Below are 5,976 nucleotides of genomic sequence, written 5' to 3'. Positions count from 1 at the left end.
CCTCCCTGAAATGTATGGCTTTGGCATTGCAAGAAAATGAAAAGTTTTTATTTCCAAAATCTGGTTTAAAGCTCATTGCTATTAATGCTGGAAGGATTCCTAGAGAAATGTCTGTTAATTTAACATATGAAGAGAGGGAGATCAACAGTTTTTTTTATACTGTTTGGTGATTAGACTAATTAGATTAATTAAACTAAGAAGTTGTGAAAAGTTAAGTCAAATTCCCTTATTTTTACAGAGTAATGCCAGAAATGCCAAACGCATCTCTTTATTTAGTCTTGATGCTGGTACCATTCAATCAGACAAAAGCTATGTCTTCCAGGACAGACAGTGGAGTCACACTAGAAAAGAGAAAGTGAGAATTTAATATTCACACAGCATGTACATTGTGGGGATACTTCATACTCACCCTGTGGACTAAGTGTATGTGGATGGCCAAAGTGCAGAGGAAGCCTCCACAAATGTGCGTCTTTCAGTTTTGTTTCACCCAAAAGGAGCTACTTCTTGAGCTCTGAGTCAGTTCCACAAAATGAACCAAGTAGGCTTGGTGGTGGTGGGATTGGGATCGTCTGAGATTACAAATCATCCACAGCAGTTTCCACTGCAGCACAATAGCATTTTTTTTAATAGTTTTGAGAATGTGGAAAAAAGGCATAAATGAATGCAAGAGGAAACTGTTCCTAGTGGGATCCCTACTGGACAAAACAGTCCTGGGACTAATTTTCACTGGAGCTGTGAGCGTTCAATGAGGAGAATTCATTTTTACACCAAAGCCTCAGATTTGGTGACTGCTGGTATAATATTTAAAAACATAGACAAATAATCAAAATAAGTTGGATGTATCAATTTTTTTATCAGGTAAACTTAATAAAATAAAAAAACTTAATAAAATAGGTAATTACTATTTCATACTAGTATCTTCGAAAGCGTCCGCTGTAATCACTGTCCCAGATTACTCAGCTTTTACTTACTTAAGTATATATAGTCTACATTAATGTTAATGCAGAGCAAGACTAATTCGGATCACTACAGAAATTAAGATCCCATACTGATAAATGCCAGAATGACTCTGTGCTTCAGTAAGCCTCGTCAAAGCAACCATGAAAGTTAATGCTATTTCTGGATAGCACTATTTTCTTTGAACCATTTAAATGGAAAACGTTTGATCTAGAATTGTTTGCAATGGGAAAAAAAAAGAGAAAAAAAAAAAAAGGAGCTGGTAGAGGATCTACATATTTGTAAACCAGCAATTATGGCACATACCCAGCAATCTGAAATATTTCTGAACTGTGCAGTACATCCCCAAATTGCTCATGTAATGAAAGCACATGAAAATGTTATTATCATTGTTTCTAGTTGTCTTCCATTTCCCACTGGAGAATTTTTGTCAGCTTAATATATTTTTGTTTGTTTTCAGCTCTCACTTTATTTGCTCTGGTTCTGGAGTGAAAATTAGCTAACGACGCAGTTTGTTAGGTTACACAGGCTTCTGCCATCTATTGAGGCTAGATGGGTCACTTAGGCAAGTGAACCTGGAGTGAAATCGGGGTCCGTTTTTTACTGATTCTTATTTTGAGGGAGGGAGCTATGTGACACAGCCATGTGGAGCATCATCATCTACACTGCCTGAAGGTTACTATTCATTACTACAAACGGTCACTTCATATCTTCAGATTGGCCTCTTCAGTGGCTGGTTCATTTTTTCCTAATTAAATGAAAAAATGCAACGTAAATCTGAAGAACTGCTTGCCTGAGGGCCAACTAACTCATGGTCATTTTCAAGAGCATTTTCAAGAAGCAACTGAAGGGCTTGGAAAAACAGTCGCATCACTTTACCTGCCCATTTTCGGTCCGAAGCTGGTTGGGTCGGTGATAGGTATCAACGGTCACATTTCTTAACAGGATACAAAAGGACAGTCACAACACTACCACTTCCACACGCCCCATTTGTTGTTTTACAGACACTTTGTGCCTCGCTGGCAGCACGCACCAGCCGCAAGCCAATTAAAATAGCTCTCCAAAGGTTTTCCTGCCTGATCCGTAAGTGCTGTAGAGTCGCTTTATTCTCCGCAGCGGCACCGCCGCAGCCGGGGACAAGCGGGGACGGCCACAGCGCCTCCGCCATCCGTTGATGCCAAGAGGACGCCTCGGGAACACAGGCAGTCTCTTAGAAAACAGAGCTGTTCTCAGGATGTTCTGATTCACAAGGGAGCGGGCTGGCACGTCATAGAGAGACAGGGGAAATAAGGGAGGTGTGCCTCAAAAGCAAGTTAGCTCATACAAAGAATTGTGATGATAGTGCCCGGATGAAGCTTATAAAGTATTTAAATATGATGACTGTCATAACAACAGAAAGTATTGTTATAAGACTAGATTGTCTTACTAATTTGTTGTGGCATCCCCAAGGGTAAGGAGACATTTCAGTTCTCAGCTTTCCATTTTGTTTGAATGCTATTAACCTGAAAATCTAAACGGCAGTGCTCAAAATACATACTTGGCAGAAGAACATCAATCTGTGTGCATACAAATAAGAAATGGGTTTGCCTATGGAATTTATTGTTTATGGTATTATTATTCAATTAGAAACAAAAACTTTCCAAACAAGTGTGTCTTGCTGTTTAATGCATACGTGTGTGTGTGACTATACATACATTTCAAAACCGTAGAGTCCGCATAAGGGGAAATAAATTATGAGGTCCCAGAATTCAAACATTGAACATAATCATGAAAAGCAGATTTTGAGGATAATCTTATTACAGGATGTGAGAAGGTGTAGGCAAAATCAGTTTACTTGGATCACCAATAATTTCTACTCGGTTTGTACTGAAAAAGGCCTAGCCCATGGTTACTCCTGAGCATTAATGCAATACAAGAAAATGAAGATAATACATAGTTATTATCACATTGAAACTGACCTGAACATTTCATATCCATAGTTGACACAGAGAAAAATATAGGTATGTTTAAAGGGAAAACAAATTCATAAATGTGACAGAGGCAACAACGTGCTTTTCTCCCACAAATTCAAAGATAAAGCATTAGCACAGATGTGTGCCTTGAGGGAGGGAAAAAGTTTGCTGTTACTTTATGTTACTCAATTTAAAGGCCACTGATGAAAGAACTGTATTTCAAAGGCTATGGGGGTTCCATGTCATAAAACTGCTATTAAAATAAATAAATAAACTAGTAATAAAGATTGAACTGATAAATGCTTGTTAACTGTCATTTTAAACTGCTTTTATTTACAAAATTGATTATTGCAGGAGGTGATAAATTTTCTCTATTTTGTCAGGGCTATTCTAATAGTGTTCTTCCTTGCTAAACAGAGCATAGCTATGCAAATTTCTTAATTCTCCTATGACATGAATCAACTGGCATTTGCATTTTTCAGTGTAGTAGTAGTAGTAATCTGAAATTTCAACAGAGAAGTTTGTACAATATAAAGGTGAAACTGAGAAAAATGCATTTTTATAACTAGTTCTTGCTATGTTCATGGTGCTGAAAATCAAAGTTATTTGTTATTTCTTCTCAGCCTTTGATGAGAAGAAACCACTTTTATATTGTTTTTCAGATTTATGAGATGAAGAGTTACTATGGAGTATTATTGAATACTAACTGCACAAAGTGTGTGAAGGACTTTAAAGGCACTCAGAAATACTGACTCTTCAGACACATAACTCAACTTAAGACTGGCAGTTTCTCCTTTCTTCATTCTTATAAAGCTCTTCTCTCTCAGGATTTCTGTATTTTAGTATTTTCTTGAGATTATCACTTAGAGTTTCTTCATTCTTCTCCTGTTTGAGATTTTTTTTTTTTTTCTGAGCAAATTTAAGTTATTCATGGTTCTCTTTCAGAGTTAAAATAGTGTGAGTCCTTCTCATTTTTATTTTTTTTTTAAACTTCCTCTCCTCCTATTTCTTGTCATAACAATTTAAATAAATCAAAAGTGGGGGAAAAAAAGGAAAAAAGAAACAGGGTTCATAATTCTTCAGTTGAAACAGAAGAGAAAGGGAGAGAGAGAGTACTGCAGATGAGATGTCAATTGCTGAAATTACCTTGTCTCCGTGATCAGACAGGCCTTGGATTTATTGAACTACAGGGCACTCTACAAGGTCTATTTAGTTTCTCACATTTGTTTCACAGCACTGAGTTGAAGGAACTGAATGATTTGAGCATGGTTATTGATTAATAGTGTTTATTGCATCTATAGTTCCAGGCACTTAGGGAAAAATATGGGTATGTTTAAAAGAAAGTAAATACATAAATAAGATGGCAAGCTGGACTTCCTCTTTCTTTCTCCCTTTTTCTCTACCATCGTTTGCGTGTGCATTAGCATAGCTATGAAATGCCACCTGAACAATTCATAACAATAGCAAGCAGTTACGAAAAAGTATAGGCATATTTAAATCTAAAATATATACATAAATAAGACAATAAGGCATGCTATATGTGTATGTCAGCAGACATATGAAAGCTGTTTGAAAAAATCTATCAGGAGTAAGTATACTACAGGACAACTGGATGAACACACAAAATATTTCCTTCCCTGAGCATTACTCTGCAAGAGTGTGACTAGGCAATACAAAGCAAATACAGTGCATAACTTAGAATGTGAGAGCTGTAAGTGGAATACTGGTTACTATTTTAATCAGTTTTTTCTTTTCAGAGTAATAAATAACTTGTGTTAAAAAACAAACAAACAAACAACTCTCAACATTTAGAATTTCAAAGTCATACTTAACATTACAGAACTCTATCACATTTTCATGCTTTTGTCAGTTTAACTAATGTCAAGAAAAAAATGTTTTACTTGAACCCTCTTTTCTGAAGCAATCAAGGTCACCACTATAAACAATAGTCCCTGATCTGGCTGCTACATTTTCTTATTAAAAACACTTTTCTACCACTTGAAGAGCCCAGAAGGAATCAGTCTGCCACAGCTCCTGATTCTCAACTCACACTCTTCCTAATTTCTCCATAGCATTGTTGTGACCCATCCTAGTCACTGACAAAGAGATTCTAACTCAAAGATGTCTCTTGTGTTGTAACGAAGTAGTTTCATACTTTGAAGTGTCAAACTGCGTTACTACAAAACAAGGAAAAAACACTTTGATCTCAAAGTTATGTCTACACAGTACATTGAAAGTGTGATTTACAATACAGGCACTCGCTTGAGTTTTAATTTAGCTAGTGTGGATAGTGTTAAGAGCTTGCATATCTCTGCATAAACTTTTATATACCAGATAAGGATGCTTCCTTGCACTGCTAAATGATAAGAATTCACTCTTTGTCCAGGGATTACTGGCAGAATGTAGTCATTTTATAGTCTGTAATTCAAAGGTTCCGCGTGTAACATTAGCACAGGACAATACATTTTCATTTCATTTTATGCAAATCTTTATCAATAAGATATCAGTTTTTAATATTAATGTGTTCCAGTCAGAAGACATGCCTTATGAAATTCTGTTATGCTTCCTAAATCATAAATTCAGACTAAAAATTACATTTTCAGAGAACATTAAGATTTCCTCATTTCTTATTCTCATTTGCCATACTTCTGGCACTACAACACAGACAGTAAGATTTTCAGTCATTTCACCCACTATTTTCCACCTCATCTCTTCTTCGATTTTATAGCTGCTTATAATTACTTAGGACCTTTTGTTTTTAAGTTCATGCAGGCCCAACCCACCTCGCTTCATTCCAGCTAGCTTTTTTTTTTAATGAACAAATAAAATCTCTTCATCTTAGAAAAGATTCCAAGCATCAAATGGCAAACATTCAGTGACTGATGTCACTGCTATTATTATTTGTCCTAGTCTTAGAAATCAGTAACAGTTGTAGATTTTGGTAGGCTGCTTCTGTGACATAACCAAATCTAAATTAAAAAATAATGTCCAAAAGTAATTTTTCCTAAGACAAAACTGGTATATATTCAGGAAATTTAAAAATAAATTTGGAGGGAAGTTGTTTCCT

General features: G+C 36.0%; 1 long non-coding RNA gene across 2 annotated transcripts; it reads right to left on the bottom strand.

Annotated features, from left to right (window-relative positions):
• On the bottom strand, nucleotides 1-5,687 carry LOC109367146. Of its 2 annotated transcripts, XR_002113921.1 has the most exons (3): nucleotides 1,991-5,687; nucleotides 1,837-1,894; nucleotides 1-341 (listed from the first exon to the last, which is right to left on the bottom strand). It is a non-coding gene; the product is annotated as an uncharacterized LOC109367146 (long non-coding RNA). The 2 variants fall into 2 exon arrangements; XR_002113920.1 differs by having other exon boundaries at nucleotides 1,837-5,687.
• Nucleotides 5,688-5,976: the final 289 nt, after the last annotated feature.

The sequence above is a fragment of the Meleagris gallopavo genome, chromosome 4, assembly GCF_000146605.3.
Source record: "Meleagris gallopavo isolate NT-WF06-2002-E0010 breed Aviagen turkey brand Nicholas breeding stock chromosome 4, Turkey_5.1, whole genome shotgun sequence".
NCBI lineage: Eukaryota > Metazoa > Chordata > Aves > Galliformes > Phasianidae > Meleagris > Meleagris gallopavo.
The sequence above is the reverse complement of the archived record's forward strand: the minus strand, read 5'-3'. Positions and strand labels throughout refer to the sequence as shown.